This window comes from Pseudorca crassidens, chromosome 1 (genome assembly GCF_039906515.1).
Source record: "Pseudorca crassidens isolate mPseCra1 chromosome 1, mPseCra1.hap1, whole genome shotgun sequence".
Lineage (NCBI taxonomy): Eukaryota > Metazoa > Chordata > Mammalia > Artiodactyla > Delphinidae > Pseudorca > Pseudorca crassidens.
This window is the reverse complement of record NC_090296.1, coordinates 11,299,770-11,324,540: the sequence shown is the minus strand read 5'-3', so window position 1 is coordinate 11,324,540 and position 24,771 is coordinate 11,299,770. Positions and strand designations below refer to the sequence as shown.

General features: G+C 53.9%; 1 protein-coding gene across 1 annotated transcript in view; it reads right to left on the bottom strand.

Annotated features, from left to right (window-relative positions):
- ASB2 (ankyrin repeat and SOCS box containing 2) overlaps positions 1-5,628 on the bottom strand; it is a 43,176-nt gene extending 37,548 nt beyond the window's left edge. The window contains exon 1 of the mRNA XM_067726963.1: positions 5,363-5,628. The gene's annotated coding sequence lies outside the window, so the exon portion shown is untranslated. The remainder of the gene's footprint in view (positions 1-5,362) is intronic.
- Positions 5,629-24,771: the final 19,143 nt, after the last annotated feature.

Genomic DNA, 24,771 nt, shown 5'->3' with positions numbered 1-24,771 from the left:
TCTCCCCACCACTTCCAAATCCACTGCTCCCCAGGGCCCCTCCCTCTGCCGCCTCCCTTCCTGCTGGCACGACCCGCTGTCCTAGGAACTTCAGAAGGACCCACAGCCCAACCCACTCCTCTTCATCCTGGGTTTGAAGTCATGTATGAGGTGACCACCTACAAATGACAATAGTGGGTTTCTGGTGAGCACTTAGTTCTTGGATCAGGGCAGCACGTAGTAAGGGCGGGATGAGTATATCAGGCAGGGTCCACCTGGGTGTTTTAGGTGTGAGTGTGGACTGTGCAATTCAGCTCTTATGCAAAGCACTATGGTTCAGACACTGCAACAAGCACTGGGAGAACCACAGCCTTAACGCCTCCCTTTGCAGTTAATTTACACTCTTACGTATGTTGTTAGCTTGAGCTGTGTGATAGATTTGTGATGAGGGTACGGATCCCATAGATTTGTGATGAGGGTATGGTTCCCATTCTGCAGATGAGGAAACCGAGGCTCAGCAGGAAGAAACTGATGAGGAAGAGACCAGAGGCTACATCTTCTGACTTCACACCTAGCCCTCATCCTATGTAACCCACAGCCTCCAGTTCTTTTTTAAGTTTTGAGTAAAGGCCTGGGTTAAACTAAATTAATTATCTATCTATCTACCTATCTGTCTATCCATTCCAGGGCCTCACATCACATGACCTTAGCCCAAGGCAGTCCTAATTACCTGCCTCTTGGCCAGCCTGGGGCCAGTATGAGGAAGTGAGGAATTGACCTGGGCTGTTCCTTGGCCCCTAGGGTCCTCAACCCCCTCTCCTTGCAATGCCCAGTATGTTTACATCAAAGCTTATCTTTCTGATCTGCTGTTCCCCCAGGATCCAGAGGGGTCCTAGGAAATCTGAGGAAACACTTCCAGCTGGAGAGCTCGTGAGTGTAAAACATTAAAGCATTCTCTCCCCCTCCTGGGTCCTATGGCTTTAAAACCTAAACCGTAAAAAACGCTGGTGCTCACACTACTATATATAAAATAGATAAACAACAAGGATCTTCTGTATAGCACAGGGAACCATATTCAGTATCTTGTAATAACCTATAATGGAAAAGAATCTGAAAAAGAATATATATGACTGAATCACTTTGCTGTACACCTGAAAAAAATAGCCCTTTCCCGGGGAAAGCGAGAGTGTAGTGTGCCCTACCAGTCAAGCCAGGGGCCTGTGGAGGGAGCGGTGGTTGAGATCCAAGGCCCGCTTGGAACAGGGGAGACCGGCGCCACCCCTGAGGCTTCCAGGAGTTCCTCTTTTGCCTCCTTTGCGGGGCCCCAAACACTGGCTCCGGTATATCAACTATACTTCAATAAAATTTTGAAAATAAAAATAAAAAGGCTGATGCTGTGGGTCCCTGCAATGTTTCCTGGCCAATTTCATGTATTACACCATTTGACTTCTCAAAACCTCCAGAGTCAGGGGAGGATTCTTCCCATTGCCCAGATGAGGAGACTGAGGCCCAGATTGTAAGTGGCAGAGAGCCTGCCTACCCCTCTTTTCATCAGACCTTCTGACACCGAATATTTAGGGCAGGGGCCAGGGGTTTCAGTTATTCTGGAAGTCTCTGCTCTGGCTAAGGGGCGAACCGGCGGGGGAGGGAGAGTGGAATCCAGGCCACCTTCATTGGCCCCCAGAGGGGCCCAGGTCAAAGCCCCAGGGTGGGCCTTTGTAACAGGCAGTGCTGACAAGCCTTGGGCTGCTGGCGTCCAGGGCCTGGCAGCTAATGGGATTGGAGCCTTTTGTCCAGACTCTAAAGCTCAAAAGCCCCTCCCAGCTCTGCTAATCCCAGAAACTTTGATGCTGGTTACACACTCCTGGCTTCTCTCGGGAGTTAGGACTTTAGGTTTCTGAAGCTGGGCCAGGGTTGCTGGAGGTTACCGAGGGGATCTTATCACAGCTGACCCCATAGCCCAGGAGGGAAAGCTGAGCCCCAGGGATGGGGCATGACAGGCCCAAATGACCCAGGTAGGAGGTGACGGCCAGGGATTTGAACCTGTCCAAAGCTGCTTCCGCTCCCACGCCACCACACCGCCAGACCCTCTGTGCCCACTGTATGTTTGGGAGACCAAAACTCCATCTGAAATGGGCTGAGCGCCCCTTGCTAACCTGAATCAGGGTGAATCACTCACAAGTGGTCTAGGACCCTGATGACAAGTTTTAGAAGATTATTTACTTATTGTTGTACATTGAGGAAGCTACCCCAAAACAGAGGGTGAGAGGGAGAGAGGGAAAAAGAAAGAACAAGAGGAAAAAACCTCTTTCCTGTTTTTGGTGGAAAATATTCCATTTTCCGAGGAGAAGCATGAATTCCACACAGGCCCAAAGGCCCACAATCTGAGGTGGCACCGTGAGCACCAGCTAAGAAAAGCATCGTGAACGCCAAGTGGGTTTTGTTGTTGTTGTTTTTTTGGGTTCGCGGGCCTCTCACCGCCGTGGCCTCTCCCGTCGTGGAGCACAGGCTCTGGACGCGCAGGCTCCGGACGCGCAGGCTCAGCGGCCATGGCTCACAGGCCCAGCCGCTCCGCGGCATGTGGGATCTTCCCGGACCGGGGCATGAACCCGTGTCCCCTGCATTGGCAGGCAGACTCTCAACCACTGCGCCACCAGGGAAGCCCGTGAATGCCAAGTTTTATCTCTTTGGGCCCCATGCTGTTGAGTCCCCGGGCTCGTGGGTTACCTTCAGCTCAGCCTCCCAAGTGGAGGACACGTCTCTCACCCCCTGGCCCTGCAGTGGCTGGAGGTGAGCCCTAGCTATGCTGACCCTGGCACAGCTAGGCGCCTTCCCAAGGTCCCCCTTGTCCATCTCCCTGTCTTTTCCCGTTGCAGTCAGCCTGGCTCGCTTGGCACATACAGTCTGGACGCAGGACTCCAGGCCCCTGCCCCAGCCTCTGTCCAGGGCTCAGCGAATGCCTTGCTTTGCCATCTGTGCCAGCGCCCCACACGGTGTGGGGCTGAGCCTCTGACAGCCGCTGCTCCGCCCCTCTGCAGCCCAAGTATGGCCTTGCCTAGCCCTATCCTGGGTACCTGGAGCACAGGGACTCTCCCTCATCTTGGCCCCTGGGTGGCAGAAGGTTCTGGAAGCTCTAACTCCAGGCTTCAGAGGGGGAAGTCTCAGGCGGGGCAGGGGTGTCCTCCCAGAGCCCCCTCCTCACCCAGCCTAACCACACGCAGGACTGACTGGAAATTGTTTTCTTCCAGATCACACCAAAATCAGCTAGGGTTGTTCTCCTTTCTGTTTTTTTTGTTTGCTTTTTGCTCTCCTGCCTTATTTAAATATTTTTCTTCTCTCTCTCTACTTCTCCTCTCTTTTTCCACCCCTCTCTTCTGTGCGCTTTTCTTTAAAAACTTCAGGCAGGTTAGGAATCACCTGACTTTTACCTTACCACCATCTCCCCGAAACGTTTCCCTCAACCGCAAAGCTCTTAATGACTTCATTGATACCCCCAGGCATTAATGAGTCCAGAAGAAAGTGCTGAGGATGGGAAGTAAAGATATAAACAAGTCCTGTGACAGCCGCCCACTCCGGGCCGCCTGACCCTCTACAGCTCAGCAGTGGAAGGACAGTGGGTGGGTCCAGAGATATTTTTGTGCCTCCTTTGGGAAGACTCTCTTGGATCCAGCCTGTCCACAATATACAGCACCTTATGATGCTTCGAAGGTGCCAGGACGTGTCTGTTTACCTCAGTGCCACTCCCCTGGGAGGCTGCAGAGACCACGGCTTAGAGGCCAAGAGGCCAAGAGGCCAGGATTTGAGTTCCAGCTCCAACTCCTCCTAGCTGTCTGGCTTTAGGCGAGACCCTTAACCTCTCGGGACTTCAGTTTCCACATCCGGGAAATGGGAGTAACCATCACCTTTAACTTATGCCCATGAGAAGAGTCATTGGGAACAACCACCGCAAGCCCTGGACTCAGTGCCTGGCTCACGGTAAATGCTCAGTGAACACTCACAGATACTGATTACTCGTATTAATTGTAAGGTCACCAGGGGTGGGTCATACTGGGTCCCCACCCCAAGGAGGAGGAAGAGGGCATCATGGGCTGGCCTGTTTGTGCAAGAGTGGATGATGCAAACTAGAAGGGTGCCAGTGGAGGCGGCTGCCAGCCCCTGGAGGAGGTTGTGTTGTAAACAGACCTGCCACCAGCTGTCGGGACCCATCCAACTGTTCCAGAAGTGACTGGAGCATCTGCCCCTGGCTGCCTCACTGCGCTCTGCCCCAGACTCCGACAGCACAGATCAGGGCCTATGGCTGGTGGGCTGGCCCCTCAGGATCTGTCTGGGCCCCTGTGAACTCCCTCAGTCTCTATCTCACACATAAGCTCTTCCATCCTGGGCAGGGGGCTTGGCCTCTGCCCCGACTCAGGTCTTCATCACTTACCTAAGGGTCACTGCCTCCCTGCCTCTTCATTCCGGGCCATCCCCCTGGCTTCCTGGGGAGCTGCCTGAAGTCACATTCCACCCACACCTCCTCTGCTCAGAAATGATCAGAAAATGTTCCATCTTCCTGCCTCACCTGGTGGGACCCGCATCCCCCATCCCCACCCCCCGCTTCCCCTCCCAGCATCACCCCCGCTTCTCACCTCCTGACCCTTTGCTATAGCCACACTGCACTTCCCACCATCAGCCCAGACCCACCCCGGCTTGTCTGCCTTTGCGCGAGCCGCCCCTCCACCTGGAGGTCCCTCTCCCACCCACCCTCCACCCGCCTGAAGACATCCACCCATCCTTTCAAAGGCCATCACCTCCTTGAATAAGTCCTTATATTTACACACACAACGCTTCTCATTCTTTACGTGGTGTCATAGTTTTTGTTTGCAGATCCTACTCTCTCTCCTAAACCCCACGTCATTGCAGGTACAGCCCTTGGCACCCAATGCTGCTATCACCTGCCCCCCCCGACAATACTGCACACACATACATGCTCCCTAAATGGCACATGAAATTGACGCCCCCATGCATGAAAATATCTTTCATTCAACCTAAAAGCATTTCTGAAATTCATTTGTCCGACAGAGACATTGACCAAGGCCTATGGAACCAACAATAGCATCATTGATAACTCCTTTTGCATTTCCATTTTTAGAAGTGCACAGCAGAGTGATATTCTGAGCCAGAAACCTCCAGAAGATCCGACAAGTACGTGCAAACAGCCGATTCTTGTCCCCCAAATCCAAAATGAAAATCACCAGCTTGCTTTGTAACTCGAGAGAATAAGAGAAAGAGGGAGACGCAAGAACATACTTTGACTTTAAGAGGTTACAGATAGGCACCGCAGCGGTAAGCCCCAGCCCGACAAGCAATCTTGCTGTATAAGAAAGTTGAAAGCATGCATTACCTGTTAGGCTCTGAAACAAGGGTACAATTCAGGGGTAATAAAAAAGATTTTCTTGAGAGTGTCTTAATTCAGAACATGCTCCCTGAGTTTGCCTTCTGCCCTGGCCCTGGGCTCCTGGCTGCTGTGCCAGGCAGTTCTGAAACACTCTCCTTTGAACCAGGGAGTTTATTTTGGGCCCACCGCATGACCAATGATGGCGAGCCAAGCTATAAGATGTTATGAATCTCAGATTTCCTGTTTAAAGATTGCACTGGGGAAGCCGCGATCCTGGTTCCTCCAGGGCGCGTCAATTACGGACTTCACTTCGGAGAGCATCTCGGAGCTTTGGCCCTCCCGTGATGTCATCACTTGTGATCCCTGACATGGAGGCCATATATGGATATGTTTCTGGAACTCCCCAGGAGGGAGCAAGAGAGGAGAGAGATGCAGAGGGTAAGAGACACGGAGCTGGGAGATAAAGACACAAGAGCAAGGAAGGAAGTATAGGAGCGATGAGAAGGAAGAGAATGGGGAGAAAAGAAGAAAAGTGGGAAGAGAGGATGGAGAGAAGAGAAGTAAAAGGAAGGAGAGGAGACAGGGAGGCTGGGAAAGAGGAGAGGAAGGAGGGAGATGGAGAGCAGGCAGGAAGGCAGGGAGGAGGATGGGCTGAATGAGAGGGAAGGGAAGGTGAGAGCGTTCAGTGTCAGGGCCTTTGCAGAAATCACTGCGCGCGCAGCAGGTGGCCCAGCCTGATATTTGGAGGTACCAGGATCCAGCTGCTGGAGGCCATGGGGTGGGGCTGGAGCTACAAAGGGCAAATAAGCATGTGAGCAAGCCTTGGGCAGAGGCACACAGCAGAAGGGAGCCCTTCCTCCAGGGCCAGGGAAGAATACCCCGTTTCTGGAATCGATGGAGTGCCACAAAATGTCAGCCTCGGGTGGTAAAAAACAACACACATAGAGGCGCACGCACTGGGCACACGGGGTGCCAGGCCCCCATGTGCCTGCATCTGTCTTCAGCTCTCAGGTGTCAGAGTCAGGGGGCTGGAAGTGCCACTAGGTCTATTCCTCTAAGTGGAAAATAATTTCAATTTCAAAGACCCCTTCCCCCTTTCCAGAGAGTGGATTTATGACCCCCTGGCGTGGCTCACTTTGCGTAGTTCATCTGGAAATAAATCTCAGTGAGTTCAGGGTGCCCGGTAGTCGGCTCAGTGTTCTGAGGGCTCACCCGGGGCTGAGGACGGGGGGACATGATTAGTCTCAGGCTGTCTCCCAGCCACTTACATCACTCCCGCTGGGACAGTCCCCCCAGGCCACTGTGGCTGGCGACCCTTCAAGGACAGCTCACACTCAGCCCCTCCCAGACTGTGTGCCATGGTGGCGGGGTGCCAGAGAAGGTGGCGGCTGTCTAGGGCTCTTTAACGTCTGGGAATTTTTCTCAGTAGGAAGGGGTTCTAGTGGACTCCATGGAATGCATCCCTGGGGTTCTGCTCCTTCCTTGGCATCCCTGCCAGACATGGGGCAGAGATTCCTCTCCTGTCGATGTGTCACAGACCTCAGATTTGGCCTGGGAGGGCTGGGCCATGGGCAGACACAGAGCCCCTTCTCAGGTGACCCTCTGCCTTGCCTCTCCCTGCCAGTCCAGACCAACCACTTATAGTCGAGAAACCTGGGGAAACTCAGTCTCCAAATCCTGTCGCCTGGGCCTGCACTCATCTTTTGAAAATTCAGAGCCCAAACGGTAAGTGAAGGATCACGGGGAACAGAAAGTGCATTGGGGGTGGACAGCAGGGGGAGGGGACTGGCCAGATGCACTTTGACTTGTATATGATAACATCTTCTGGCTGTACTCACACAACCTTTCCAGCAAGTGCTCCTGTCACCCCATTTCACTGATGAGAAAACTGAGGCTCAGAGAGGCTGGGGAGTTTGTCCATAATCCCAGAATCTATAAGTGACGGTTTAGCAGTTTGAACCACATCTGCCTGATGCAAAAGCCAGTGCTTTTAGTCAATGCAGGTCTATCCCCCAGGTAATGGGAATCCAAATGTTGGGGCAGAACAAGGAGCCCTGCAAGGCTACGACTCTAAATTGGTGAATACTTGCTGTTCCCCTGGTCCTTCACTCATCCCGCTTGGGAGGCTCGATGCTGCAGATACAGGTCCACAGACCCTGAGATAAACACCGGTTGGCCTGTCTGTTGACATCACAGGTCACTCAACTCCAAAATGAACAGGTTGGGCTAACCTGGTGATTCCCCACCTTAGCTGCATGTTAGAATCCTATTAAACCTAGCCACGCCTGCCTCTACCCCAGAGATTCTGATTTCATTCATCCGAGGCAAGGCCTGAACAGCACCAATCTTTAAAAACTTTTCATTAAATAATAATATACCCACAGAAAAGCACACCTATCATAAGCATACAGGTCAATCGACTCCCAGACACCCCAGCATCTATGTCAAAGAGAGAATATTACCAGCACCCCAGAAGACCCCTTTTGCTCCCTGCACCCATCTCAATACCACCACCCACCACCTCCTGCCAAGGGTGACCACTCTCCTAACAGCTAGTGGTTCAAGTTGTTTGAACTTCATGTGAATGGAGTCACGCCTGTGTCTTCCTCCACTGAACTGTGTAGTGTGAAGTCCATCTATATTGTTTCATGTAGTTATGGACTGTTCCTCCCTGTTGCTGGGGAGCTTGCCATGCTATGAATATATCACAGTTAATTCACTCTACTGCTGATGGACCTTTGGGTGGTACCTAGTTTTCGGCTCTCATGAGCGGCATAGCTGTGAACTTTCTAGACTATCTTTTGGTGAATACCCATACCCTTTTCCGTCGGGTCAACACCTAAAACAGGAATCACTGGATCAGAAAATCAGCATAGGCTCAGTTTCAGGAACACTACCAGTTTTCCAAAGTCGTTGTACCAACTTACCGTCCCATCTGCCGTGTGCGAGAGTTCCAGTTCCTCCACAGCCTCCCCAACACTGGGCAATCTCCACCTTTTCTCTCATTATCCATTCTGATGGGCGATAGTGGTAGCTCACTGCAGTTTTAATTTATGTGTCCCTGATAACAAATTACACAGCGTCTGAGAAGTCCTGGCCCCAGTGATCTTTGGAGCCTTTGTGCAAGGCCCCAGAGGTGGTCCTGTGGAACAGTCCTCCAGGGAAGGTTTTTATGGGGACAGAAAGGGCTAAATGGGGCAGAGATGCAGAGGCAGAAACCAAACAACTGGTCAACCTGCAGGGCAGCAGAAAGAAGGCTGGGCTGCCAAGAGAAAGCCCCCAGGGCTCACGCACGACACCAGGAGGGTTCTACTCTCCCGATCCTACACAGAGCCTCCCCTCCCTCCCTCTCTATCTCCTTACCCTGCTTCATTTTTCTCCATAGCACTTATCACCCCCTCCCTTAACTATTATATATTTATTTGTCACTTGTTTATTGCCTGTCTGTGCCATCTGGAATAGTCTTTCTGTTCACTGCTGAGTATCAGTACCTACAACCGTTCCTGGCACATAGTAGGTGCTCATTAAATGGCTGTTGCTATATGTGCTGACACGCAAGCCACACAGCTCCTGGATCTAAACTGGGAAGGGCTGTGGCACGTCCACCAGACTCATCCTGGTTCTTGGCGGCACATATTCTCTCTCACACATAGACGCACACACACACACAGACACACAGACACACAGACACACACACACACAGACACACACACAGACACACATACACACACACACACACACACACACACACACACCAGACCTCTCCCTTTCAGGCTTCCCTCCATGTTTATTTTAATCTGAATTCAATGAGTAAAGTTTTGGGGAGGGAGGCAGTTCATAGAGCCCCAAACCTAGTAGGCACCAGAGAGGGAGCCAAGCCCAGCATGTTTTCCATATGACAGCGATACCTCTTTCAGGAAGGAGAGAAAGAGAGAGAGGGGAGAGGAAGAGCCAGAGAAGGAGAAAAAGGGGGCAGGAGCTGGGATGTGGTTCAGTGCCGAGTCCTGGGACAGTTCTGACCCAGTGATGGAATATCACCTGCTAAAATAAGCACCCCTGCAGCCTTGGCGTCCTGGCCCCCAGCCCTGGCTGCCTCTTAATATCAGTTTATTTTGGTTTCAAGAGATGAAGAGGGACAGGAAAGAGTCAGATCCACACCCTGGGCAGAGTTCTGGGAGGGAGAGCACAGAGGGCAGCCTGCAGGGGTGGGGAGGGCAGACGAAGGCCCCAAGTCCTGGGAGGGAGGGAGGTGCATCGTGGAAAGGAAGGAGGGGGCGAGGAGAAGGCAGAGGGAAGTCCCCCACCCCTCTTCCTTTCTTTACAATGAACGCTGTGCCCTCTGGGGTGTGGCCAACTGATGGTATATTTCCTCTGGAGCAGTCTGGACCCCCATCAAGCTCCCAGCTCTGGGGGTCAAGGAGAACTCCTGGGAGAGAAGACAGTCTGCCCATTCATAGAAAGCAGAGGGAGGGTGTAACCCCGCCCCTCAGATAGGAGAGAAGGGCAGATCAGCCTCACACCCCATCGACACCCTAGATGTGCAGGTGACACCCCAAGGATGAGGGGGCCCCTGAGGACTGGCGAAGGGCAGCCTGACCCCGGCCCTGCTCCCTCCAGCAGCCCCCATGCATGTCAAGGGAGGAACAATGGCGTCACAGTTAGCGGATTTGAGGCACAGATCCATTGTGGGACACGAGCTCTTTGTAGCCGGCTGGGGCCTTCCTGAGCCATGACCATCCACGACTGACCCTTCAGACGAGAGCGGCCAGGACAGAGCAGCAGGACAGAAAGGAATGGCAGAGCCACGGCCGCAGCCAGCCTCACAGTTCCCTGCTCTATACCTCATCCCCCGTCATGCAGATCACCCGCCATCCTCGGCTGGAAGCGCCGAGTTATCCCTGCCCAGAGACGCAGAGTAAGGCCGTCTACCTCGCCTCCTGGGCTTCAGCCCTCGGATGTGGGACATCTGCAGCAGAAGCACTGTAGCCCCAGCACCAACTGTCTGTAAGCTCTTTCTCCGAGGAGTGTCTTGCCCTTGGAGGAGGTCCCAGTAGGGGGTGGTCCTGGGCCTGGTGGGGACACGCGTGGTCAGCCCTGTGCAGACAACATCTTCCTTTTGCGGAGACACCACCCACATGCAATCCCAGTTAGCACCGCCCTGTCCTGTTTCCAGCACGGGCATTGGTGCCGGCTAATCCCAGCCCAACCCTCGCTTGCTGTGGGACCTGGCTACAGCCCTGCACCCCTCTGAATCTCAGTTTCATCATCTGAGAATAGGAGAGTGATGAGTCTTCTCTCCCATGGCTGTTTAGGGGTTAAATGAGGTCCCAGGGCTCAAACAGCCCACCCAGGGCCCAGCACTCAGGAGACGCTCATCCATGGTACTTCTTCCTTCCCACCTGCCACCTGCAGGGGGAAGGTGTGTGCAGGAGGGGAGGGCATCTCCCATGGGCCAGGCAGGCTCAGGTGACCCGTGAATGGGCCTTGGACTGAGCCATCCTGGAGGCTGCTGACCCTGTGGGCCAACCTGAGTCACCATGCCTAAGTCACTGTTGGGAACTCGAGTTAGCTCTGTTAGCTGCTGGGAACAGATTATCCATGAACATAAACATGTTTCAAACAGGTCTGGGAACTCTCTATTGCCCTTTGGCAAGAGGGAAAGGCATCTCATCTCCCAACCAAGACTAGCATGGAGCAGGCCCTCCCTCCTGCCCCGGGATGGGCCAGGCTGTGTCAGACGCTGCATTTCCTGCTGGATCCAGCAGCTCCTTGCCGGCCCAGGGCCATCCCTCCATAACTGCAGTGGAGCAGTGAGGGCAGGAGCCTTTCGTCTTCAGCCCTGGCCAGCCGCTCTGGAGGCAGAGCTTGCGGGGAGCAAAGTGACAACTCCAGAAATGCAGCTCTCACCCGTCTGGCATCTCTGCAGGGCAGCCAGCTGAAAGGCAGCTGACTGCTTCACCTTGGCCTTACTCCTCGGGGAATCCAAAGTGGCCACGTGACACTGCAGAGACGTCAGCCAGATCTGGCGCTCCCGGGCTTGCTGCAACAAGGAGGGCCTGTGTTCTGGGTGGGAGGCAGGGCTGAGGAAGAGGCAGGCAGTGGACCAGGCGCCCCGACATCCTGGGGGTGGGAAGAGATGCAGATGCCCCCGTTTAGCAGCCCCTGCAGGGGTCCAGGCACCTGCATGGCCATCCCGGGAGGTAAGTGTTATCATCCTGATGGAGGAACCAAGGCCCTCCTGGGACTCGCCTGCACTTGGTGATGGTGACACCTCTGTCCACATAGCCTCGGTCCCACAGAGAACTGAAAGATCAGAAGGTGAAGAAATGTCAGAACCAGAAGGTCCTGGGGCTCGTCTGCTCCATTGTCCTTCTTCTGAGAAAAGGGAATTTGAGGCTGGAGGGTGAGAGGGGCTCACCAAGGCAGAAGCCGCAGCTTCCAGAAATCCATTCTGCTCTCCGCAGCTCCCTCCCAAGCTTACGGTGTGATCATAGTGGTTGATAATCACATCATGCCCTGAACCCTAAAACCCCAGTTGCTGGGCAGATTGGCAGGAATCCCACCATGTCAGAGGGGGATGGGCCCAGAAAGTAGGCCAGACATCCTCATGGGCACATTTACGATGCCTGTTACCCCCTGGAGACTCCCAGAGATGCTTCGAGGCAGGGAGGTTGTGGTTTGCAATAGACCACAAGCCCCAGTGACCAGCTGGAGGCTTAAGCACAGGCAATTTGAGTGTCAATGTCATCGTGCTTCCTTGTTCCCACTCCAGGGGGTCAGGCAGGGGCCACTCCCTGCACAGAATTGCTTGTAAGTTGACTGCCCCAGATCTCCCTTGCAGAGCCAAGTGGCTAAGAACCAAGACTCGAGTCATCTACCAGCTCCACTACTTGTTAGCTGTGTGACCTTGGACAACTTACTTAACCTCTCTGAGCTTTGGCTTTCTGATCTATAAAGTGGGGAAAAAATGATAGTACCTATGCCTCATAGGAAGGTTGCAAGGATTAAATTTTATATATAGTAGTCGCCCCACCTCACCCTCGGTTTCACTTTCCATGGTTTCAGTTACCCTCGGTCAACCGCAGTCTGAAAATATTAAATGGAAAATTCCAGAAATAAACAATTCATACGTTTTAAATTGCAAGCGGTTCTGAGTAGCATGACAAAATCTCACACCATCCTGCTCCATCCTGCCTGGGACACGAATCATCCCTTTGTCCAGCGTATCCCGGCATTAGTCACTTAGTGGCCCTCTCAGTTATCAGATCGACCGTTGCGGTACCACAGTGCTTGTGCTCAAGTAACCATTTCACTTAATAATGGGTCTAAAGTGCAAGAGCACTGATGCTGAGAATTCGGATGTGCCGAAGGGAAGCCGTGAAGTGCTTCTTTTAAGTGAAAAGGTGGGAGCTCACAAATTAATAAGAAAAGGAAAAAATCGTATGCTGAGGTTGATAAGATCTAGGGTGAGGATAAATCTTCTATCTGTGAAATTGTGAAGACGGAAAGAAATTGGTGCCAGTTTTGCTGTTGAACTTTAAACTGCAAAAGTTACAGGCACAGCGTGTGATGAGCACTTAGTTCAGATGGAAAAGGCATTGAATTTGTACAATAGGTATTTTGAGAGAGAGAGAGAGAGGGATCACACTCACATATCTTTTATAATTGTTCAGTTTTATTATTAGTTATTGTTGGTAATCTCTTACTGTTCCTAATTTATAAATTAAACTTTATCATAGGTATGTATGTATAGGAAAAAACAGTATATATAGGGTTTGGTGCTATCCATCATTTCAGGCATCCCCTGAGGGCCTTGGAACGTATCCTCCATGGATAAGGGAGAACTACTGTATATATACATTTCTTAGAATAAAAACTTACGTCAATAAATGTTAGATGTTGTTATTAGTTTAAACTTCCTGATAGAGACAGAGGGGATGGTGGTTGGTTGAAAACAGTGGTTCTTAGCTGGGGACAGTTTCCCCCCGGGGGACATTGGACAATTCCTGGAAACATTTTTGGTAGCCACAACAGAGGGAGGTGGGTTTCCTACTAGGTGCTACTGCATGTAGTGGGTAGAGGTCAGGGACGCTGCTAGACACCCTACAGTGCACAGGACAGTTTCCCCAACATAGAATTAATGGTCAAAATGTGCACGGTGAGGTGGTGCAGTGGGAAGCGGGCGTGCGAAGGGAGGAAGAGGTCTTCTGGGAGGGAGAGGGGCTCCCCAAGGATGGTTTTGGATTTCAGGAATAGCTGCTGTCGGGGGGCCAGGTGTTTGGATTTCAAATACCTTGTGATTGGTATAGGGATGGCTCACTGAAAGGCCTCATAAACAGCCCTGAAGGTCACCAGCAGAGGGAAATGCAGCCGTAGTTCAAGCAAAACAGAACCAAGAGCTTCAGGGATCACCATGAAGCTTGGGGTTCTCCATTAAGCAGGAAAGGGGGGGACTCAGCCCTGCTGGTGCCGGGCGTCCCCGCTGGTAGCTGGTGCATTCAGACAGACAGACACACAGAACAGACACAGGCACGCACACACACACACATACACACACACGTGCTGTTGATGCTTAGATCACACACACACTACACACACAGCTTACCTTCTTTCAGTGAAGAAAAGAGGTGAATTTAATCTACCAGTTGGCAGGGCAGTTAGCAAATGAACTAGTCTTATAAATATATTAAGTAACTGTTGATGTCTCTTGTTTCCTAAAAATATAGATCTGGGGCTTCCCTGGTGGCACAGTGGTTGAGAGTCCGCCTGCTGATGCAGGGGACATGGGTTCGTGCCCCGGTCCGGGAAGATCCCACATGCCGCGGAGCGGCTGGGCCTGTGAGCCATGGCCGCTGAGCCTGCGCGTCCGGAGCCTGTGCTCCGCAACGGGAGAGGCCACAACAGTGAGAGACCTGCGTACCGCAAGAAAAAAAATATATATATATATAGATAGATAGATAGATAGATAGATAGATCTGTCTTTCTTGGCGCATGTGTGTGGTAAGAGGCACCTGGCACCTTGGGAACAGCTCAGGCCTGGCCTCTAGGGTGCTGGTCTTGGCCCTTCTGGAAAGTTCTGTGTGATCCCTATGCAAGTCTTTCCCCTCTCTGGAGCCCTGAGAAAAGAAGGAAAGCACGGGCCTGAGAGCTGTTAAGAACACCAGCTCCTCCAGACTCTGAGCGCCTCTGAAACCAGAGTGAGTAGCTGTCAGTTGGGGTACCCACATCTCTTTGCTCTCTGAGAATAAAAATTCTAATTGTAAGTCAGCTGAATTCAAATCAAGCCTATGTAATTATTTCAAAATCAGAAATTAAAAATGGGACAACAGTGGCTTTGGACGAGTCTCTGAATCCTGGGATTCAATCTCCCATTACACATAACTGCAAAGTAACTAGCTGTTGGGCAGAATTCAGTCAATACATGTGTTTGCACAGGTCACTCTCTCGCACACCCATGCACACACGGGCTTGTACACGCCCCAGTGAGGCTGACCCTTCAGGAGGCCCTGGGGTGAGCGGACACTGGAATGCGGTGGCCGAGAGCTTGAAAAGCATGGGCACTTGTGGTCAGCCTCACGCTGTCCTGAGGGGCGGATGTGGCAGTCCCCATTTCGCAGGTAAGGAGATGGAGGCTTTAAGATACATTTCCAAGTTCACTCGGTCAACACAGGGGCTGGATTTAAAATTCTCTGTCCCTCTCTGTTCTTTCCCTTCCTCTCTTACTTCCCAATTTTCCTGGTGCCACTGAAGCCAGTCAGCATCGCCTCCAAACTGCACTGTCATCGCTCCTGGCCTGGCCGCCGAGAAGCGTGTGACCTGGGTGCACACCGGTGCTGCCAGCAGTCAGGGCTGTGCTGTGGGGGATGACTGCCAGCCCCTGGGCTCCTCTTCTTGTTGATGCAGGGCCTATGGGTGGCCCCAGATGGCCAGCTGGCCCCTCAGTCTTATCCTTCTCTCCAGGCCTCTAGGTCTCTATTTAGCCTGACCAAACGGGATCAGGTGTCGGCTGTGCCACATGTCCTGGGATAAGGACCATTGGGGCCTGAAGATAATCTCCAGGCTGCGGTGCCCAGTGGCCTCTGGTTTCTGACCCACGCAGTCTGGTGCCCGTCGGGGTGAGGGCTGCTGCGTCCCCAGAGGGCACGTGGATGCTGAGAGAATCAAAACAGGCTGCTTCTGACGCGTGCTGCCCAGGCGGTCTTGGTGGGATCTCCGAGGCCTCTGCGGTCACCCCCCCCCAGAGATCATCCCCGCCTTCTGCAGCCTCGTTCCCTCGGTGCCCCCAACCTTGCTCCATCGTCTGCACGTGGCTGCACTGGACCCTCTTGGAGCGGCAATGCCCTCTCCCTCCACCCTTTGGGCAGGTTCTGCACAGTGGCTGCTGCAGGATTAGAGTAGATGCGGCTTGGGTGGTCTGCTGAATGTCCCCTCTCCCTCTGCTGGACGGCTTACTCAGCCTTCTCGGGGCCCCAGGTTCTCCCCTGTAAGTCAGGAGCCATAACTAGCACCTTCCTCCTGGGGCCGATACAGGGTTTCAATGAGAAGGTCTAGGGCAGTGGCTGCTTGAGGCTCGATAACTGTAACTATCACTATTTTTATCCTCGAGGCACAAATGAAATGCCAGGAGCCCTACTAAGAGCCAGAAGCAGTGTCGGCCACTGGGATGTAGAAACCCTACATCCCAGCCCCAGGGAGGCACAGCCTGCGGGGCAGGGAGCAGGGGCCAGGAAGAGGGGGAGGGGGAGGGAAGGGGAGGGGAGGGGTTAGTGCGTGGGGCGGGGCGTGTGGGGCCGGGAGACCTTCCAACAAAGGAGGAACAGGCCACCCTGAGTCTCAGCAGGTGAAGGTTGTCTCGGTGCACAGGTGGGCGCAGGGCATCGCAGGCAGAGGGCACAGCATAAGCCAAGGTCCGTGGCCTTGGAGCCCGCGGCCAGGTGGGCAACCACAGGAGGTGGGCCTGGCCGGAGTGCAGCGTGTGGGGAAGGGCAGCCATGGGCTGGAGGAGTCGGCAGACGCTGGACCAGGAGAGCTCTGCAGGCCTCACTGAGGGCCTGGCCTGTGGGGGAGATGATGGAGAGGTGCTCTGGTTTCCTTCGGGGCTACCAAAGACAGACCTTTACTCCTCTCGCGGATCAGTCCAAGGTCAGCGTTCCAGGTGGGTAGGTAGCTGGCTTCTCAGTCGGTGACCCGAATTCTCACGTTGCACTGGCATTCCTTAAGGCCTGGCATCATCTGTATGTTTGAGGCAGGGTTGCCTCCGGCTCCGGAATTCTGGAGGCTGGGAAGACCAAGATCAATGTGCTGACAGACCCTGGCTTGTAGGTAGCCGGCTGTCTTTTCGTTGTATCCTCACATGGCAAAGAGCAGCCTGGGGAGGGTCCTTTCATTTCTACAGCCTGGTGCAAGGTACACGGGTGGGGGGAGGGATGGAGGGAGGGAGGGAGGGAGAGAGACAGAGAGAGAGAGGGTCTTTTCTGGGAGATACTCGGATATAAGTTTGGGGTGGATGTGACTCCCACCTCATTCTGGGCCTTCAGGGGAAGGGGAGAAGCTCCGCACAGCAGAGAGAGAAAATTGCGGCCCCAGGAAGGAGGCAGTGGGGGAGGGCGATGTGGAGGACCAGCCCTGCACCCAGGGGCAGTGGCGGAGGGGGGACGGGTAGCACCCTCCCACCTGCCTGAATTTCCCAGGAAGATCAGTCAGGCTCCTGAAGGGTGGGTGCTGTAGACAGTGAGCCTACAGGGGGAGGGGTCCAGTCTGGGTGGAGATAGCCAGCCTGGAGCACGGGCCTTGTGGGGCAGGAGAACAGAAGCCCTGGAACTGGCAGAAGTCTTGGGAGAGGTTTTGGACTCAAAGGGCCAGAGACCCTAATGAGCTTGGAGCCAGTTGGAGCCACGCTTTGAGGGGTGAAAGGCCCCTGCAGACATCTGGCCACATCTGCTTGGCCTGCACCCGGAGCCTCTTCCTGGAGGACTGAGGGCCTATGTGTAGCATCTGTGACTCTGCCCCATCCCCGCCCAGCCTTCCGGGAAAGTCCTCTGTAGTCTGGTCAAGGGGACAGAGCCTAAGGGGGATTAAGAAGCCCTGGTTCCCTTCTCCACACTGTGCTGGCTGCCCCTTTGCTGTCAGATCCCTGCTCTGCGCTTCTGTGCCCGGCAGGCTGACCAGAGCATCACCAAGGTCCCTGCCCTCTGGCTTTTGACCGGGTCCAGCCAATGGGAAGCCAGGTGGGCGGGACAAGAGAGCCATCGGGGGTGTTCATTTCTCCAGCTCCCCCTCTGCTTTGGGCCTGAGTTCCCAGGGGCTCCATCCTCCATGGCTGCAGCTCTTCAGGCGGCTTCTCACCAGGCTCCAGAGCACCATTTCCTCCCTGGGATGGTAACAGCTTCCCATGGCTCCTGGACCAGGTGCCTCAGTCTGCCTTAATGCCCTTGACCCTGCCCACCCCTCTGTCCCCTCATCAACTTCATCAACTCTTCATTTGACCTTTTGCATGTGCCTGCTGTGTCTTGTATTAGATAAAATATAAGATATCCAGTTAAACTTGACTTTCAGACACAATAAATTGTCCTTCAGTCTAAGTATGTCCCCCAAATTGTGTGGGATATACTTATGCTAAACAATTCCTTGCTGTTTATCTGAAATTCAAATTTAACTGGGTGTCCTGTATTTTTCTTTCTAAACCTGGCGATTCAACCTGCAGGGTCCCTGACTGATACACTAACACATCCCTCAGGTCATGGGCATTTCCAGCCACCCCTGACTAGAGGAATAGGTGGGTTTCAAGCTCTTATACTCTGCCCTGCCGAGACGGAGCTACATACAGGCTGCTTCTTTCTCCTATTGGGGCAGTGGGAGGCTTCCCTGGGGGCAGGAACATAGTCTAAAGATGAGGAGACTGGCCCAGACATCTCTGCAGTTGCGTGGCATCATCCCTAAAATGCCCCCAGGGCCATGGGCAGAAACGGCCCCAGTCCCTGTTCCCATGAGCAGGTCCTGGCCATCAGCAGAGACGTGGCCGAATTCTCAGCCTCAGCTTTGAGCTCACAGCAGAGCCCCGAGGGGGGTGGCATCCAGGACAAGGACGTTTGGAGAGAGAGGGCAGGGTGTAGATGGACTTGGAGTCTTAGACTCGCCCCTCTGCCACCAGCGGGAGAAGACGCGCTGCCTTTTCAGGGCTCCTGTGATTACATCAGACCCACCTGGCGATCTCCCACTTCTCAGTCCACTGATGCAGAACCTTAATTACACCTGCACAGGTGATGTAATCACGAGTGTGATGGCTCGCCGTATTCACAGTGCCGGGGCCTGGGGAACCCTGGAGCCAGGTGAGAACTTGGTTCTCCTCTGTCCCCTTCCTCCTGGCCTTCCGAACTCCACACCGCCCTGGTCCTCCTTCCTCACTGCGGCTCCTGCTTGGTCTCCTTCGCCCCGTTCACCCACCAGCACCAGCATTTTTAGGAACATCGGGATGCCCAGAGCATCTAGGGAGCTGGCAGAAGCCACCCCAGCTGGGGATTCAGCCCCTACTCGGGGAAGCTCGTGGCCTGGGGTTTGGGGGCCTTGCCTCCAAGCTCAGTGGTGGAGTGACCTCCCAGGGTCAGGTAATACCCCAGGAGAGTTTGGGAAGTGCTGAGACTCCACGGTGAGGGGTCCACGGTGAGGGGGCAGCTCTGGCAGCTGGGGGTGCACGTGGGGTGGGTGACCCAGACAGAACTGGCTCTTTTTCCGGCTTGGCTACAGAGCTTCAAGAGAGGGTCTGGCCTTAACCAGAAATGGCTGTGGACCCGAAAATGGCACAAATGCTGGACTAACATCAGGCAGGGTAATAGCGATAATATCAGCTTTTTTGTGTTGGGGGGCACTTACTACGTGCCAGCTGCTAAGTGTATGTGTATATCAGCTAATTTAATCCCCACGGCTACGTACGAGGTAGGTACTATGTTAACCCCCATTTCCCAGAGAAAGAAATTGAGGCTCAGCCAGGTCAGGAGACGTGCCAAGACCGCACAGCTCATGACTAGAGAAGAGCTGCTGAGGTTGTCACATCTGCCTTCACTGCCGTGCCGAAATGTGACATAAATCTGTGCTCAACATTAACAACGTGGTTATAACGACACAAGACTTTCTGCGGGGAAGCAGTTGAACTGGGACTTAACGAGGGACATGATGAGGAAACATATTTGGCTTCAGTGTAAGGAAGGGCAGATGTTCTGGCGGTCAGAGTGGCCCAGAGGTGGACACGGCTACTTTGGGAGGGAATGAGGTCCCTGTTGCTGGATATATGCAAGTGAAGAGGCTGTTTCCATTTTCTGGGGCCCTGGTAACAACAGATACTGTACTGAACATCCTACACATGTCATCTTTAGGTTCTCACTGCTCCATCACATAGGCGCTGCTGTCCCCGATTTACAGATGAGGAAACTGAAGCCCAGTGAGATTAAGTGACTCAGTGATGGTTATGTAGAATGGTTGGTGGGGGAGCCGTGACTCAGACCCAAAGCTGTGTATCTCCAAAGCTGTGCTTGTACGCATACAACTATCGAACGCCTGCTGTGTGTCTGGTACTATACTTCTAGACGCTAAGACCCAGCAGGGACAGTTTAGTCCCAATCCTTGCCCTGATGGAGATCAGATTCCAGTAGGGAGAGAGACAGCCCAGAGTAATGAGACCAAAATAGACCTCAACGAGAATGAGGCAAGACCAAAGGTAAGCAGGAGTCAGGGGGGTTCAAGATGGTCAGGGGAGGCCACTCTGAGTGGTGTATCTGAGCTGAGATCGGAAAGGAAAGAAGAAAAAGTATTATGAAGAACTGGGAGAATGGTGCTCTGGGCAGAGGCAACCACGGGTGCAAAGGCTCTGAGTGGGGCAGGAGAAGAACAATGTGGGAAGCATGGCCAAGCTGGGGGCCAGATCACTGGGGGCCTGGTCATCCAGGGTTTAAGCTTCATTTGTAGTTATTAGAGGGTTTTTAAGCAGTGGAGTGCTGCAGCCCACTGATGCCCGCACATGAGAACCACCTGTTAAATCTTCAGGATTTTTGCTGTTGTTAAACTATTAGTAGCTTGAAATCAGCCATGGTGGGAGTATTTACACCATGGAAATGGGCAGCAGGTGGGTAAACATTTATCTGCCTCAGACTGGTTTTAGACAGGGAGGTGGGGAGAGTGGATCTGCGCCTGAAGGAGCGCCCTCTGGCTGCAGGGGGGAGAATGGTCTGCAGGGGACAGAGAAGCAGGGATGCCCTGCAGGGAATGTCATTGCAGGGATGCCCCGCAGGGAAGGCCATTGCCTTGGTCCATGTTGGAGAGATGGGGGTTTGGACCAGGATGGGCCAGTGGATGGATCTGAGTGATTTTGAAGGCAGAACCAGTGGGCCTTGCTGAGATGACCCCATTACTGAAGCTCAGAGCAGGGAGGTGACCTGCCCAACGTTACACGTCTGGAATGTGGAAGAGGTGTGATTGAGCCCAGGCCTGCCAGGCCCCTAAACCCTTTCTGTTCCCTATACTTCAGTGTTTCCCTAAGTTGCCATGAAGATTCTTCCTGGGAAGCTTATGGTCTAGGATGAAGAGGAAATAATGATGTCCCTGGCTGCCTGTGGTCAGAGCACCCCTTTCCCACACCTCTTCCCAGGAGGGTGGGTTCTCTGAGCTGCGGTTGGGGGTGGGGCGTGGAAGGAGCCAAGATGTCACCGTCATAGACACTGGGAGGCCCAGCTCCCACTGGTGGACACTGGGGCCATGGCGTCTGTCCTCCCTCCCAGGAGGGCCCCAGGAGGGCCCCAGGAGGGCTGCCCCAGAGATGGTCTTGGAGGGTCCTACGACCTGCTTGGGAGGTTCCCAGTTCTGGGATGCGGGACCTCCCCTGGGGCAGGGCAAGGACCAGGGCTGGAACCAGTCTAGGACCTCAGAGGAGGAGCTGCCACAGCACAGCTTCCCGGGGGCCAGGGCTGCTCTGGTTTTTGCTGGGGTGGGAGGGAGGGGATAGGGATAGATCTGAGAGTCTAGCTCAGTGGGAGCGGGGGATCTAAGCAGCGCCAGGTCTTAGCGAGGTGCCGGCAGAATCACTAGGCCCCGCTTGTCTGCCTGCACCTGCCCCCCCCCACCCCGCTCCCTCGCCCCCCACAGGCTTCACACACTCCCAGTCCCTTCCCTGAAGCCGCCTTTGGCACCAGTCCCAGCAACAGGGCTCGTCTGCTCCAGCCCCTCCCTGTGTCAAAACTCACTCTCAGAAAAGGGTCCTGTACTGGGGGATCACTGTCACTGTGACCTTCTGCAAGAAGCGAGAAGGGAGGAACAGAAAACAAAACTAATCAAATACCTACCAGGTGTCAGGCAGAGCTGCTTGCTTTCCTCAAAGAATTAAAATTACAGAAAGGTTTCCCCTCATACTCAGCCCCTAAAATAAGGCTCTAAAAAGTTTACTCTTATCCTTCTAGACTTCCTTCTTTGTACACACACACACAGGCTATTTTTTTAAAAACTGAGATAATGTTACTGTTCTATGTGGATTATTTCATTTAATCCTAGGTTGTTATGATCTCTACTTTGCATTTCAGGAAACTGACGCTCAGAGAGGTTATGTACTTCTTCTAAGGTCACACAGCTTGTAGAACTGCCTGGCCCCACAGCCTCACTCTCTGCATCTTGGGCATCACCTATGGGTGCAGAAGGCCAGCCTTGTTCCTGTTGGGGGGCATTTGGGGCTGCAGAGCAGGTGGGGCTGGAATTCTGGGCAGAGGCCTGATCCGGCCTTCCCTTCTGCTGTGCTGTGAGACTCAAGCCCTGGGGTCAAATTCCAGCCCCACTGAGTCCTTGTTAATGCTTTTTAAAAGGGGATTCGATTGCCATTTAATTGCGGCTCTGCCCTTGAAGCAGACTCCCAGCTGTCTGTAACAGACAGCTTGGCCTTGGATTTCTCTCTCCCAAAGCCCAGGGGATAGAGGCTGCACTGGGAGGTCTGCGACCTGGGCCACTCACCAGCTGTGGAACCTTGGCAGTTCCTGCCTCTCTCGCCTTGATGTCCTCTTTTCAAAGTTCCTTTCAGCCCCAAGGTAAGCCCATGACTCCACCCCTAGTCACTGCAGCTTGCTGGAGAGAGGAGGGGGAGGAAGAGGACGAACCAGAGCAGAGAGGAGGGCTCGGGGGCAGCTTAGTGGGTTTGGAAGGGAGTGGGTGTTTAAGAACAGGTTCTGGAATCCCTAGACCTGGGTCCAAGTCCCAGGGCAGGACCTATGCAGTTGTACAAGGCCCAGGCTCAAAAGATTCCCGGGGCTTCCCTGGTGGCGCAGTGGTTGGGAGTGCGCCTGCCGATGCAGGGGACGTGGGTTCGTGCCCCGGTCCGGGAAGATCCCACATGCCGCGGAGGGGCTGGGCCCGTGACCATGGCCGCTGAGCCTGCGCGTCCAGAGCCTGTGCTCCGCAACGGGAGAGGCCACAACAGTGAGAGGCCCGCGTACCGCAAAAAAAAAAAAAAAAAAGATTCCCTACTTGGTTTTACGTTCTGTCATTGCTGTCTTGAAATTCTTAACTTTCTGAATAAGGAGCCCAGCATTTTCCTGTTACGCTGGGTCCCACAGATTGCACAGCCAGCCCCGCTACCGCGTATGAGCCGTGTGCCCTTGGCAAGTGATTTCACCTCATCGATCCTGAGTTTTCTTATCTGCAAAACGGAGTGATGCTTACACCCCCTGGGAGGATTGTTCTGAGAATTCAAAGAGAGATGCCTGGTAAAGAGCCAGGCAGCAGTAAGTCCATAACCGGTGTCAAGCCCTGGTAATTGTGGCCATCTTTCTGTAGGGCTCTGTAGGGCCTGACAGGGAGAAATATCTCCGGAGCCGCAGTCTCTCTCCCAGCCTTGTCCACGGGGGCAGGCGGGGGGCACATTTCAGGCCAAAAATAAAATCCTCGGGCTTCCCTGGTGGCGCAGTGGTTGAGAGTCCGCCTGCTGATGCAGAGGACACGGGTTCGTGCCCCGGTCCGGGAAGATCCCACATGCCGCGGAGCGGCTGGGCCCGTGAGCCATGGCCACTGAGCCTGCGCGTCTGGAGCCTGTGCTCCGCAACGGGAGAGGCCACAACAGTGAGAGGCCCGTGTACCGCAAAAAAACACAAAAACAACAACAACAAATAAAATAAAATAAAATCCTCACTGGGAAGCGAATGGTGCCACCGTGCGCACAGCAACCCCTGCCTGTGGCTATACTGGGTCAAGTGGTTTAGGGCCCTAAGTTCCTGGGAGATCAGGTGCTGTGGGGCTTGAGCCTGGGGAGAGATGAGGGTCTGGTGAGGCTGCTCCGGCACCTGCTTTCAGCCAGAAGAGGGTCAGTCACGTGACCTTCATAAATGAAGGCCTGACGCCTAGAGGTGCTGATGGAATCTCCCCAACGGCCGCCTCCTTCACTCTATGTCTTGGCTTGGAGGACCCCCAAGGTGTTGTCCCAGCACCTCAACCTCCCAGATGTTTCCAGAGTCCCGACTTCCTGGATTCATAGCTCAGCAATTTCCCAACGGTGAGACCTGGAGCAAGTTACTCAACCTCTCTAGGCCTCAGTTTCCCCATCTGCGAAACACTAACAGGTTTGACCTCGTGGACGTGTCGTAGTAAATCAACGCCCGCATGAAAAGTGCTTACAAGCATGCAGACAACGTCAGCCGCTGCAACGGCTGGCCTGCCTGCTTCCACTCCGCGCTGAGCCCGACAGCGGGCTCCGAAATGCCAGTCTGACCACGCCTCTCCTTCAGCCGCTCGTTGCCTTCAGGATGAAGCCCAGACTCCTTGTTCCGGCTCCTCTGAGCCTCCATGTGGTGAGGCCCAGTTCAGGGGCCATTTCCCCTTTTAGAGTCCACAGCCTCGGGATTTGCTCAGGGCAACCTCCGGCCCCCAAGGCAGAGCCTATGATGTGGCTGTCAGTCAAGCCACGGGGCGGGCACATGACCCAGGCTCAGCCAGCTGGGCACCTTCTGTAAGGACTTTGATTATTATTATTTTTTTAAATAAATTTATTTTTGGCTGCATTGGGTCTTCATTGAGGTGCGCAGGCTTCTCATCGCGGTGGCTTCTCTTGTTTCGGAGCACAGGCTCTAGGTGTGCGGGCTTCAGTGGTTGTGACGCACGGGCTTAGTTGCTCCCTGGCATGTGGGATTTTCCTGGGCCAGGGTTCGAACCTGTGTCCCCTGCATTGGCAGGAGGATTTTTAACCACTGCGCCACCAGGGAAGTCCCAGGACTCTGATTCTTAAGGATGGAGAAACTTATGGAAAGGGGTTGGGAGGGTTCATTTGGGAGGTTATCCCCCTGAGTTCCTGCTGCCTGGATCTCCAGGGCTGCCCTAGGCCCCGGTCCTCCCTGGGCCTGGGTTTTTAGCCTTTCTTCCGATTCTGTGCAATGTCTCACAGCCTTCCGTTGATGCTC